Below are 10,121 nucleotides of genomic sequence, written 5' to 3'. Positions count from 1 at the left end.
GAAGGACACAGTTTAAAGCTAAGCATAAATTGACTATAAGTAATAGGAACAGCTAATTTAGATATTTGGTGAATTAATTTAATCTCATTTCTTACATAATTTAATTTATATGTTTAGGTTTTCTTGGCAGGACTACAGGTTAAACTAATTGGATGTTGCCTGGCCTGCTGTGTTTTTCCAGCATCACATTTTTCAACTCTGGTCTCCAGCATCTGCAGTCCTCACTTTCTCCTACAGGTTAAACTAAGTAGGGATGAAATTATTGTGCATGGTCTCAATATTGATTAGATACTCTTGTGTGAAAAATAGCTTTCAGTTTGTCCATCTTTCCACATCAGCCAAACAATATCCTCCACAATTGCTTGAATGGTAACAGAGATCCTGCAATTGAACTTTCAGACACGTCAATAAAGTATACCTTTTACAAAATTCTCAGCCTTACATTACAGACTAAATGTTACAAAGGGCCTGTCCAAAACTGGAGTCCGAACAGCAAAAGGAATGGGAAAATGCATGTGATGAAATGAATTAAAGAAACAAAAACTTGCAATACATTGAGGAAGTTAAGAAAAAGAAGTGGAATGGAGATCAGGGAAATACATCCAATTTGGATGGGAAACCACTGCACTTGCCATCGGCTACATATAGCTCATGATAAACTAATATTAAGCCCATTAATTATATATCTTTGGTATCAATCGTTTTCACATTGGAAGACAGAACTGAAGAGTCATATTATACAATTCCATACATTATCATTTAAATATGACTGGCTGTGTGCACTGGATCAATTTATAACTAACAGAACTGTTGAAACATTCTGATCCTGCTGATATTTGACCTACCATTATCCTGGGGTAATTGCATTTTAATTATCCACAGGACAGACATTCAAATGGAATGGCTGAGCATCAGATATATTTACAGATTGTGAATCATCAAGATGACTTTCATACCTGATACAAGAATTTGACTTCAACCAGTATAACCACTTTTGCCCCAGCAACTGGAAGGGTAAACTGTTGGGGAACATTGCAGTGCTAAGTGCATAATTTATTCTGCCAGCTTCTTTAATGATGTTGCTGTGATTATATTTTGATCCTGAATGACGGGCATTGTATTTTATGAAATGGGTTAGTGAAGAAAAGCCTTGAAAGCAAACTGTTATACTGTAGCTATTTAGTAATACTGAGACAAAAATCAATGCAATGGCATGTATTAACCCAGGTCAGGTTAAAAGCTGAAAAGCTTGTTGCCATTATTGTTTTCTTTTGTGCCCTGTTGTATACTAGTGCTGATATGATCGAACAAAGTTTGGAAAAAGGAGCAAAAGAATATTGTGATTATTGTGTTTTCCATTGTCCATTGCATGCCAGCACAGAATTATTTGCATGAACAGCCACTTCTTTATATCAACAATGCTAAGTAGCCTTTTTAAAAAAGATATTATGAATGTGCAACAAGTTTTTATGATAATCTTAATTTCTTAAATTGAATTACATTTAAATTACATTTTCCATGTATATTAGTGAAAAAGTGTTCGTCATTAACAAAGGTTTTCCTACGTTGCTACATTGACTCTTCTTCAAAAGTGATTCATATTAAACTTTCTTGATGGTGATATATAATGTACACTATGAGGCATGAGATGTGATATAGTTCAATGAAAACATTGACTAAACAGGCTGAATGTTCAATTGCTGGTATAGTTGGGAATGGGTATTGGTGCAATTTAAAAATTGTGTTCTTGGAAGGTGTTATGACCCTGCAATCATCTGGGCATACTTTCCTGACTCCAATCTGAAATTCCAGCCCAAGAAATGGCTCCAGCACTTTTCTGGCGAATGCGTTCCCATAAAATCTTATACTTTATTTTAATAAGACTCATAAAGTCTATTGATTAGTTTGACAGTTACAATGTACAGAAATAAAACAATGCACCTTTCATACATGTTTGACATACAAGGAGAAAATCCTATTAGGAATTAGATAAATATGTGAGAAACACAACTGCCAAATGCAAGCACATGGTAAGGTTTCATCTCACATTTATATGTAAGGCAGCATGCAATTTTATAAACTGGTCAAAGTGGTGATGTTTACAGGTCACATAGATTCAACCCTTCATGATGCTCATGTAATTGACTTACCTACTTAATTAGGCAATCCCAATCTTACTGCTGTAAAATTCAGTGAATTGGATTGTATTGTTATTGGTGCACTGTCATTTGGTAGTTCAATATTTTTACAGGTCTCTTCTACCTTGTACTTAGCTTAAATTACCTGTGGGTTTTGTTGAACAAAGATCTTCTGTCAGGAATTTTGTGGCTGATATGCATGCAGAAGATTTACTGTGATTGGTGATAGTGAACATTAATATTTTCTTTATACAAATTGCTTTATCCCACAGAATTGATATAAAAGTTCCTTTGTTTAACAGTTCTGGAAAATTTATATTAAATACACACATTTATATAAATACACAACTATCATGCAACAAATGGCCCAATTTAATTAAACTTGTGTCACTTTAGCTGTTTTAATCATTTTTCCTTTTTGTTGCAAATGCCATCCGTAAATATCACTAATTAGTCTATAAAAGGCGTAAGATTTTAACTCAATGGTTTTTTTTTGTTCACAGAATCAACCAAATTAAAATCTTTATCTTTATTATTTGGATATTTGTATGTGGTGTTATAATGTCCCCAGAATATGATCTTAGAGAGTAAATTCTAGAAATATAAAATGTGAAATATAAATCAATGTTGATAATCCAGTGGAAATTCTCAAACATACCAGCTTGTTTATTTGTTACAGGCTTATCAATCTACAGTATGAGAAATTGTTAACCAAGAATTGCAACTGGAATATCCAGTTACACTGGAATGGGTTTTTATTTCTGCCATAGTTCCAGAAATGAATAACTTCTATGAAAATGTCTGCACTGACAGCAATTTGCATTAATTAAGGGTTTCAACTGCCTCTTCCTTCTACAAACATATACAATAAGTCAAATTGCATGTGAATGCAGCAGGCAACACTATGTTTATTTTAGGTTCAACAGTATCTCATTTACACGTGTTAATTAGAGCTAATTGGGACTAATTAAATGAACAGGAACCCCTCTGGGGATGTTCATACCTATAATTTTGGTAAATAGTCTTAATTAACATATGCAAGTTAGGGCTAATTAGCATTGATTAAGGGATTTTAGCTAAATTTTAAAGCATTGCTCTTCAAATACTTTAAGCAGTACAGAATGTGGCATAAACATGATGCATTAAACAGAAAAAATTCTTTTGTTCCATTTAACATCAAGCTTATTTACACTTTTTCAATTAAGTTATTACTTAACATCACTTGCTTGTATGCCAATGATTACAACATCCTCACTTGGAAAAATTTAATTTATCCTTTGTATTCCAGGGAATAATTTTAAATCTGGTTTGTATATTATGCAATGGGTTAGTCTAAGAGACTAACTTCTAATTTAGAGTCTGAATTAATGAATCTGTCACAATTATTTTCCTCTATCCAATTGTACGATTTGCACAATTTCCCGGTGACAAAAAAAAGTCACCAGAACAAAATAACAAAACAATTCAATAGCTTATGATTCTTAGTTAAATCTAGGATTGCAATCAAAACACTACTCTGATATATCCAGGTGGATGTTAGAAAAACTTTCTGGTTCTATCAACAGAAAACATCAAAATTGGTTTATGTTTCCCTTGATACAGAATATAAAATTTGGAGAAATTAAGAAATAAAAATTACAGATTTTATTTCTGCTGTTATTGCAATTTCAGTTTTTCTGACAATTTTAAGGATTGTGAGTAGTAGAAAAGAAATAAAAATGTCTGCTTGCATTTGCTAATAATCGTGAAGTACTTGGGAAAGCCTCATTGCAAGAAAGAAGTGCTGTTCTCTTTCTGGGCTGTGTTAAAGATGATTGTATTGTTTACTTCGTTTCAAAATGGATTGTTAAATACATGAGTTGTAGGTTTCATACAAGGCTGCCATGAACTGTAAAGAGAAATATTTATTTGCAGATACTGTGGAATAGCAATGCTAACTATTTTATGCTGTGCAAGGCTGGATCACTGGCAGAATAAGAAACACATGCACAGTATAAACTACACTGAACATAGCACATGTTATTAATTATATGAATGATGGAGAACCAATACATTATGTTTAACCTTATTTATTTCACTTAAAAAAACTTAATTCATAAAATAAACTCTTTACATATATACGTAGTCACAAATGCAGTTTGGTTCTGTACAGTAGCATATCAAGGAAACAAAAATGTTGGAGTTTGAATCTGTCCAGCAATCTAAAAACATCTCTTACACATATAAGACTATACTTACATGCATTTGAGGCACTGGGAGAGTCCAATGTTCAAGCTTATTGCTGAGGCTATGATGGATGTTGGCAGGAACAGTCAATCGCTTGGCTCAATGGCAGTTCAGGTTGCTCCTGCTATCACCTTTTTGTCACAGGGACATTTCAGGGACCTCCATGCTGTTCTTTGCTATATTATGCCTCTTTTTCCATATACTCACGTCCATGCACTTTGACCATTCAGTTCACCATTCTGGTGTTGGCATTACAGAAGAAACAGTCAAGTAAATGAATATGTCGATTCTGTTGGTTGATTTTTTATCCTTAATGGTGATACTGCAAGCCATTTTTTTTCTACTTTGCACTTGTTCGGAACTAGAATATACAACATTTCCACTCCTTTAGCAGGATTGACTATTTATTACCTAAGTGATAAAAAAAGATAGACTGTAATTTAAATTGGAGGAGTAGAGCGTTGTTATCTTTCAGTGCATGTGACATGGAATGCACACGATATAAGTCCTTGGGCTGGTGTGTGCGCATACTTCAGGAACTCAAAAGCTTTCTTTTCTTGGTGAATTTCTCATACCTGAAATGTTTGACCTTTCTCATCAGTGGCTAAATTCCATTTTTGAGAAAATGAATATTTTGGATGTCCACTCCTGTGGACATATATTTCAAATAATTTTTTTTGTCAATAAATATTGACTTTTGAAGCAGCTGCATTAATACTGATGTGTGTGGAGAGGGGTGTTTGTTGCAATTGCTGCAGAATACTGTCTGTCCATTTAGGTGCTTTCCCCTGTGAGCTTGCACATGTCTAGTGCTAACTCAGAACAGCAATTAACGTATATGACAATGGCCTGCACACACAAGGGATATGTGTTGTCATGAGGATCTGTTTCTCTCAGAGAATATAGCATTAGCAGTTGTGATGGACTCTCTAGAAAGTTAAGTTGTTCACAATTGTTTGGTGCAAGCTACTCATATCACATTCACTATTCTGGTATTGATTTTATGAAGACAAGTGTTTGCAGAATTGTGTGAATCTTATGGGTTAAAGCAATCCCAGAATGTACATGCCTGAGGCAACAAGAAAGGATCAGTCAACATGTGATGACTGTGCCCCATAGCTGCTTACCCATCACCATGCCCATAATTCTATCATTTCATTGTTGTTTCTCTCTGTTTCATCCTCTACTTCCTCAGCCATTGTTTAATGCCGTGAAATATATCTATTTGAGTGATACTTGTTGAAAATTTGTGTTTTGTGGATGGGTGATGTAATGATTACTCTACGGCTACTGAGCGGTGCAGAAAGTCTCATTTGTCTTTCTTTGTGAAGAATATAGAGGGATAATTCACCTCTCAATTCCCCAAAATCTGTCCATCATCTACAATGTACACAAGATGAATGTGATAGAATACTCTTCACTTGCCTGTAGTGCACTCCAATAACATGCAACATGTTTGCCACCATCAAGGATGAAGCAGTTGGTTTGATTAAATTCCCATCCAACAGCTTGATACCCAGAAACAAAAACAGAAATTGCTGGAAAAGCTCAGCGGGTCTCTAGAGAGAAATCAGAGTTAACATTTTGAGTCCAGTGATCCTTCCTCAGAACCCTCTGATTTAACTCCAATTTCTCTCCACAGATGCTGCCAGACTTGCTGAGCTTTTCCAGCAATTTAAGTTTTTGTTTCTGATTTTGATTTTTTGCCTTAATACTACCAGTTACTACCAGAGTGCAGTAACAGCAGTGCGTACCATCTACAGATGCATTGAATCAACTCATGAAGCTGTTTTGGCAGCATCTTCCTATTCCCCAACCTCTATCACTTAGAAGGACTATGTTTGCATTGGAATGCTATCCTAAACTTTTCCTCTAAGTATTCGTGATCCTGAATTGGAATTGGAATTTTATTTATTGTTGCTTGATCAAAATTCTGGAACTCTCTCCCTCCCAGCTACCATGTAGGTGTACCTGCATCACGTCGACTACAGCGGGCCAAGGAGGCAACTCAGAGCCATTAGAGATGGACAATTAATGCTGGCTTTGACAATGACACTCACATCTTATGAAGAGCTGAGAAATGTATCAAGTACATTTTTGCATGTATGCTACATATTGTAAGCTGAAATGTAAAGAAAAAAGATGCGTTTATAAAATATTTGTTGCAACCACTCAATGGTTCTATAACCAATGAAGTACTTTTGAAGTGATGTCATTCATGCCCCATCAGTCTTTATGGACACATTGATGTGGAAGACATTGTAGAATACGCAATCACTATAGTACAGTTTTTTGTCAGTGCTTCTTTCCAACCTCATTAGTACCATAATCTAATGTCTCATTTCTATTAAAGTCAGAAGTGTGTTGTCATGACCAATTAAGACATTTCCATTGACCCTTTACTACCTGTTGCAATCCTGGTATTCCAAAAACACTCATAAAACATTGGAAGAGAATGCTTTATGACATAGTGAATTGGCAACTTTAAATTTATTCATATTCATGTGTCAATAAAAATAGATTGTTTTACTTTCAAATATGCTGAATGTGTGACCTCATAGCAACATTTTTTTTTGATGTTGTGAATCCTTTTGATTGCCAATTTCTCTTACTTGTAGTCCTGTGTAAAGTTGGTTCCAGAGAGACATGGAGGTCTGTTGCCCTCATACCTATGCATTACAATAGTGGACCCAGGCATGGAAATTGATTTACTCTTGACTTCAGTCGCAAACCCAGAAATGGCAAAGGCTGTCACACTGAGGTAAACAGAAGGTGATGTACGTGGAAAAATACTATTTTGCTTCAAGAGGTAGCAAGCCAATGGATGAGAAAGAATATCAGCCCATGTGGATGATAATCTATACTACATCACGGTGGATGAATTCAAAGTGGGGAGAGTGATGGTTGATGACCAATGGCTGACAAAAAGTCACAGCTTCAATCAGAGGTCAGGATAAACACTCTGTTCCTCCTCGCTCAACATTCAGCTCCATAAGCATTGCTTAAAGATCACTGATTCGGCTGCTTTAGACCTGAGAAAACTAACCGCAACATCTATGGTGCATTCTATCAGCAAGGACACTCATACTGTGAATTGTGGTTTGCAAATTAAGTGGCCATGCATAATGGAAAGCTTGCTTATCCTCCATGCATCTCACACTTGACTGAACCAAAAGTTTGGAATTTCTAAGGATTAACTGACTATTTAGAGTCAAAGCGGCTTTATTTCAGGTATGCTATAACTGCCAGTTTTCAGGCACTATCACTATCAAGTTTGTATTCATGATTTTGTTAGCATGACAATAACCACAAATATCACTTTGATGGATAGTTTTTAGGATACTAAAGAAAAACCAAAGGAGGCTAGTCTTCACCAACTAGAAAATATATAGCATTCAAATTAAACCCAACCTTAAAATGAATTGAAAGCATTTTTAATTCAAATTGTAGTTATACTAATATTTTTAGTTATACACTAATTATGGCAAATGCATTAAAATATATTAAAGCATACAATTTTCTTGCGAGAAATTCAATTGTGAAATGATTTGCAAGACCAAAGTGTACCATGGATACAATAAACAGCTTTTAGAATTTCTTATGTAAGCTAAAATAGTTATTATATCAGGGAGCAAATGAGTTCAATTCTGCTGTCAACATGGTTCCATGTACTGTATAGGAGAAAGTGAGGACTGCAAATGCTGGAGAATCAGAGTCGAAAAGTTTGGCGCTGGAAAAAGACAGCAGGTCAGGCAGCATCTGAGGAGCAGGAAAGTTAATGTTTCGGGCATAAGCCCTGATGGAGGGTTATGGACGAGGTTGTTGATTTGCTGGCCCAGCTGGGCGGTGTTGCCGTTGCAAACGTTTTGTCACCATGCCAGGTAACATCATCAGTGTGACTTCTGTGAAGCATTGCCGTTCTGTTCCATTTGATACTTATACTACCTGGTCTATTAAGGTAGGAGTTGTCATTTCTGGGTTTTTCGCTGCAGTGGTTTGTATATGATGTCTATTTCTACATGCTTGTTGATGGCATTCCAGGTTGAAAACGTTTGCACGACAACCCACCAACTCAGCAAGCAAACCAACAACCGCAGCCTTTAATGATGCTGTATGTCCTCTATTTCCTTCTTATATAAGTGGAAATATTTGGAGAAGGACCCAACCAATACATTATAAAATACAAGCTCTCATTTTCAGTGTCCTCTTTCAAAGTTTTTTTTATTGATTTAAAGTTTTTTCAGTATCTTCTCTCCTCATTTAAAGTGTAATTTCTTGCTTCACCCTCCCTCACTTTTTGGCTGTGTTTGTTTTTATCGAACTTGTAATGTCATCACATCTCAATAAGACCCCTGATTGTGCTGCTGGAGTTGCTGCTATTGTATCTGCTCCCTGCATATGATGATCATTTTTGTTTCAAACAGTCTTTTGCTCAGGTATTGAAATAAACTTCTTAACTGATGTGTTTTTAAATTTCTTTGATGTTTGTACCTGTACAGGTGAAGTAACTGCTGTGGTTTGAAGTTTGCATCATATGTAGATAGTGTACTTAAAAAGGTACTTGGCATACTTGCCTTCATTGCTCAGTCCTTAGAAGAAAGCTAATTGCATGCTGGCCTTCATAACAAGAGGAATTGAGTATAGAAACAAAGAGGTCCTTCTGCAGCTGTACAGGGCCCTGGTGAGACCGCACCTAGAATATTGTGCGCAGTTTTGGTCTCCAAATTTGAGGAAAGACATTCTGGCTATTGAGGGAGTGCAGCGTAAGTTCACGAAGTCAATTCCCGGAATGGCGGGACTATCTTACGCTGAAAGATCGGAGCGACTGGGCTTGTATACGCTTGAATTTAGAAGGCTGAGAGGGGATCTGATTGAAATGTATAAGATTATTAAAGGATTGGACACTCTGGAGGCAAGAAGCATGTTTCCACTGATGGGTGAGTCCCGAACCAGAGGACACAGTTTAAAAATAATGGGTAGGCCACTTAGAACAGATATGAGCAGAAACTTCTTCACTCAGAGAGTGGTGGGTGTATGGAATGCTCTGCCCCAGAAGGCTGTGGAGGCCAAGTCTCTGGATACTTTAAAGAAAGAGTTGGATAGAGCTCTTAAGGATAGTGGAATCAAGGGTTATGGGGATAAGGCAGGAACAGGACACTGATTGAGGATGATCAGCCATGATCATAATGAATGGTGGAGCTGGCTCAAAGGGCAGATTGGCCTATTCCTGCACCTATTGTCTATTGTCTATTACTATAGGAGTTGGGAAGTCATGTTGAGGTTGTACAGGACATTGGTGAGGCCTCTTCTGTATTCAGTTTTGGTCACCCAGTTATAGGAAGGAGATCATCAAGCTCGAGAGGGTTCAGTAGAGATTTACCAAGATGTTGCAGGGTGTGGAGGATGCTGTCGGAAAGGTTTACTAGCTTAGTTTGGGATTATGTTCGGCATGGACTGAATGGACCGAAGGGTCTGTTTCCATGCTATATGACTCTATGACTGAGTTTTCAAAAAAATATTTCCTGCTTTACTGTACTCTAAAATAGTTTATCTTCAAAGGTAAAATAGTGAAGAACTTGTCTGTACCTGTACTGTAAACATTTTTAAAAGATTTCTCTGCAAGCAATAAGCTTGCTTCCTTCACAGAAGCTTTCCTTATTTTGTTTTGAAAGTTATTTCAGTGAGGAATACACATGTATGGCACAATATTTCAAATTTTACATTGACTCAACTGTGCAAAATTTGTTCTCAGGACCT

The sequence above is a fragment of the Chiloscyllium punctatum genome, chromosome 19 (assembly GCF_047496795.1).
Source record: "Chiloscyllium punctatum isolate Juve2018m chromosome 19, sChiPun1.3, whole genome shotgun sequence".
Taxonomy (NCBI): domain Eukaryota; kingdom Metazoa; phylum Chordata; class Chondrichthyes; order Orectolobiformes; family Hemiscylliidae; genus Chiloscyllium; species Chiloscyllium punctatum.
This window is presented reverse-complemented; position numbering follows the sequence as displayed.